The sequence below is a fragment of the Peromyscus eremicus genome, chromosome 6 (genome assembly GCF_949786415.1).
Source record: "Peromyscus eremicus chromosome 6, PerEre_H2_v1, whole genome shotgun sequence".
Classification (NCBI taxonomy): Eukaryota; Metazoa; Chordata; class Mammalia; order Rodentia; family Cricetidae; genus Peromyscus; species Peromyscus eremicus.
This window is the reverse complement of record NC_081421.1, coordinates 68,066,372-68,070,935: the sequence shown is the minus strand read 5'-3', so window position 1 is coordinate 68,070,935 and position 4,564 is coordinate 68,066,372. Positions and strand designations below refer to the sequence as shown.

The 4,564-nt window shown below is 45.4% G+C and overlaps 1 non-coding gene across 1 annotated transcript; it reads left to right on the top strand.

The window, feature by feature from the left end:
- The first annotated feature begins 1,366 nt into the window (after positions 1-1,366).
- Positions 1,367-1,530, top strand: LOC131913972 (U1 spliceosomal RNA). The gene has a single exon (XR_009380038.1). It is a non-coding gene; the product is annotated as a U1 spliceosomal RNA (small nuclear RNA).
- Positions 1,531-4,564: the final 3,034 nt, after the last annotated feature.

Sequence of the window (4,564 nt, the reverse complement as noted above, 5' to 3'; positions counted from 1 at the left end):
CGCTCCTGGAGGGAGCCCTGGCGCACTTGCCTGGCACCAAGGGCTGAATGGAGAGAACTGAGTGCTGATATTTAATGTCTGTGCACTGGAGGGCACATATTATTTAGAAATGATGGAGCTGGGTAGGGTGGCTGGCACCTGTAATCCCAGCCAGTTGGGAGACACAGTGGTTATGAATTCCAAGCCACCCTAGGCTACGTAGTGAGACTCTCTCACAAACCAAAACCAAGTGCCAGATTAGTGTGGCACAGTGAGTTCCAGGCCAGCCAGGGCCCCACGGTCTCAGAAACCAAACCAGAACCAAAGCAAGCAGAAAACTTGACAGAAGCTGATCGAAACCGATTTTAACTCCAGAAGAGATGTAAATGAACTTTTGGGGGGCTGGAGAGATGGCTCAGTGGTTAGGAGTGCTGGCTGCACTTCCAAAAGACTTGGATTCGATTCCTAGAACCCACGTGGCGGCTCACAACCAAAAGCTGGGCAGTGGTGGTGCATGCCTCTAATTCCAGCACTCGGGAGGCAGAGGGAGGAGTTTGAGGCCAGCCTGGTCTACAAATCGAGTTCCAGGGCATTCAGGGCTACATAGAGAAACCCTGTCTTGAAAAACCAAAAAAACAAAACCAAAACCAAAACTCACACACACACAAAAAACAAAACCAAAAAAACCTTCTCAGAGTAAGCACCAGGGCTTGGGTTTGAGAGGTTGGGGAAGTCTTAGTCAATGATATTTTCTAGGAAAATTGCGTGGAATTACTGAATTGAAGTAAATAGACAATCTCTAACTCCAGGTTTATAGACTGAGCCAGATAGGCATTTTGCTGAGCTCTGGATATGGGACACAGGCTGGGTTTCAGTAGTGTTGTCTGGAGTGTCCTCAAGCTCCCGGACATGGGTGGTGGGAACTGAACCCAGGTCCTCTGGAAGAACAGTATGTGCTCTTAACAGCTGAGCCATTTGTGCTGGTCAGATCCCCACCGCCATTCTTGGTATGGTTCTCACAGCTTTGCCTCCTGTCCAAACGTCCGAGGGACTGTAAGCATGAACACATATATGTTGTCAGTAAACAGACTTTTCGAGAGCTGCAAACACCCACTCAGGCTTTGTGCCTGGGCTTCTTCGTGGCTTGGAGAGTTCCTCTCTGCCTGCCTGTCCCAAAGGCTCTTGGCATAGATAGGAAGTGAGCCAGCTATGTTGAAAGAGGACAGAAAACAAAGGAATAAATGAGCAGGTGACCTTCAAGGGGAATGGAAGTGGACATGGCAGTTGATTCCAGTCTACATACAACATTCCCTCACAATGATTTTATTACTATTATTATTTAATTTTAAGGGTGGTTCTTGAATTGCATCAGTCAAAACAACTTTGGATACTTACCTGGCAGGGGAGATACCATGATCACGAAGGTGGTTTTCCCAGGGCGAGGCTTATCCATTGCACTCCGGATGTGCTGACCCCTGCGATTTCCCCAAATGTGGGAAACTCGACTGCATAATTTGTGGTAGTGGGGGACTGCGTTCGCGCTCTCCCCTGTAAATAAAAAAAAAAAAAACAAAAAAACAAAACTTTGGAAATGTAACTGGGTATGGTAGCACTTACCTGTAATTCCAGCACCTGGGAGGCTGAGGCAGGAGGATGATTCCAGCCAAAGATTGTGAAGCCATTGAGAACCCATCTCAAATAAGATTAATAATAATTCCAATAATAATAATAATAATAATAATAATGAAAAACAACCCTAGGGCTGGAGAAATGGCTCAGTTGTTAAGAGCACATACTGTTCTTCCAGAGGATCTGGATTCAATTCCCACCACCTATGTCATGCAACTCACAATCACTTGTAACTCTAGCTCCAGGGAAACCTAATGCCTTTGGCCTCTGTTGGCACTGTACTCATGCACATATTCACAGAGAGACCCACACACAAACACATAAGTAAAAGTAAAATAAGTCTATAATAATGATAATAAACCACATGTCTTAGTTACATTTCTACTGCTATGACAGAACACCATGACAAGGGCAACTCATAAAAGAAGAGTTTATTTGAGGCTTACAGTTTCAGCGGACTAGAGTCCATGACCATCATGGTGGAGAGCATGGCGGCAGGCAGGCAGGCATGGCACTGGTGTAATAGCTGAGAGAGCTCACATCTTGAGACACAACCTCAAGGCAGAGAGAGCTAACTAGGAATGACATGGCCTTTTGAAATCTCAACTCCCACCCCCAGTGATATGCCTCCTCTAACAAGGCCACACCTCCTAATCCTTCCCAAACAGTTCCACCAACTGGGGACCAAGTATTGAAACATATGAGTTTCTAGGGGCCATTCAAATTTAAACCACCACATCCTAGCACTCAAGAGGCAGAGGCTGGAGGTTCAACATGAGTTTGAGATCAACCTGGTCTACACAGTCAGTTCCAGGTCAGCCAAGTTTAAACAGAGAAACTCTACCAGTAAATACATTAAAAAAATAAATAAGGCTGGGCATGGCGGCACAAGTTTTTAATCCTAGCACTAGGGAGGCAGACAGGTGGGTCTCTGTGAGTTCAAGGCCAGCCTGGTCTACAGAGGGAGTACCAGGACAGCCAGGGATACACACAAAAACCCTGTCTGAAATAAACAAAATAAATAAACAAATAAATAAGAAATTAAAAAGCCCATGAAACCCACCTGAGGGTCTGAGGAAAGGGGACGATGGTACAGGTTGGAAACAAGCAATGGCTAATGCTGGTAAACGGTTCTCATCCACAGGTAAAGGTGAGTGAAGTTTGGCATAAACGCTGTTAGAAACAACCATGGACTAACACAGCTTTCAAGCTTAACAAAACCATTTTGCTTTGCATCTTGAATATTTTCACTGCTTTCTCTATGTAGCCCCAGGTTGTCCTCAATTTTGCTACGTAGACCAGGCTGGCTTGAACTCACAGAGATCCTCCTGCCTCTGCCTTCTGAGAAAGTCTCTCTTATTGTGGTAAGTTAGATAAAACATAAAATTCAACATTTAACCAATTTGAAGTGTGTGGTTGTGGCACTAATTATTTTCACAGTGTTGTGCAAGCACCCCACCCCCACCCATCTCCACAGTTCTTTCACACCTTTCCCAATCCAAATTCCTAACCTCTTAAAGATTCTCTTCCTGTTCCTCCCTTCCTCAAGTGCTGGTAACCAGCATTTCACTTTCTGTCCATGCCACATAGAAAAATAACCACATCATGCTATAACTGTAAAATTGTCTTTTGTAACTTGCTAATTTCATTCAGCATTATCTTCAAGGTTTACCCTGTTGGAGCATGTGCTTCATTTTTTTGTTAAACTAAACTATTTTTTTTTGTAAGTGCCCTGTAAATTCTTATTGATTGATTGATTGATTGAAGTATCTACATGAAGTTGAAGCGGCACCCCGTGGCAGCTTATCCAAATCCACCCTTCTTGCTGCCGCCCGCCCTTTGTATTTACAGGGCTTCAGTTTGAGTCTGGTGTTCCCTGGAAGCTATACGTCCTGTGACAGGTCTACTCTAAGCCCCAGGAGGAAGAACTAAAACTAGTCATGGTAGTTGTTTTTTTTTTGTGTGTGTGTGTGTTTGTTTTGTTTTGTCAGTTGTTGGTTTAGCATATTAGACGGGAGACAGGAGAGAATGCCGGGAAAGGCCTGCTTGGGAGCCTGCTCCCTTTCCTTTCTGTGGGAGTCCCGCCAGTAGGTATGCTTGTGTAGCACTGGCATGTCTGGCGCCCTTAGATGTCAGAAGAGGGTGTGGGATCCTACGGAACTGGAGTTATAGATGCTTATGAGGCACTATGTGTGTGTGTGCTGGGAATCGAACCCGGGACCTCTGCAAGAACAACAAGTGCTCTTAACCATACACGGGCCAATTCATTTGTTTTCCAGAAGCTTACATTCAGCTTGGAAAGGTAAAACCCAGCTAGACCCTTGCTGCTGTTTCTAAACTGAGTTGTTGTGCTGACCATAAATGCAGTGAAGGGTTATATTGATTTTTCTTTTGCAGTATAAAGAATTACTACAGATTCAGCAGCTTAAAACGCCACGGGCCCTCTACTCAGATCTCACTCGGCTACAGTCAAGGTGCTACTGGACTGTCCTTTGTGGGGCTTGGATCCTCTTCCACGTGTTCGTGTGCTTGTTGGCAGAGTTTCATGAGGGTATAAGATAGAGGGACTTACTTTTTTGCTGTCCCCAAGAGCCACTCAGGTCCTGAAGTCCCCTGAAGAAGCTTCACCTATGTGGCTCTCCCTAGACGGTTCTCAACCTTCCACTAGGCCATGAGGACCAGTCTGGCTAAGAAGGAACATTACATAACACCGCGGAACCATGGGAGTGACACGGCTGTCACCTCTGGCACATTTTATTGCCCAGAAGCAAGTCACAGGTTCTACTCACCTTCAAGGGAGGGAGTTACACAAGAGCATGACTCATTAGGGGTCGTCTGGAACTGTATTTGCCTCAGGAATTTAGAAAAGGGAAATGTCAGATGTAGCTAGAGGGAGACTTCAGCTCGGGCTTGGACGAGGAGACTTCAGAGCAGCAAAAAGCTAAAGCATAAGACC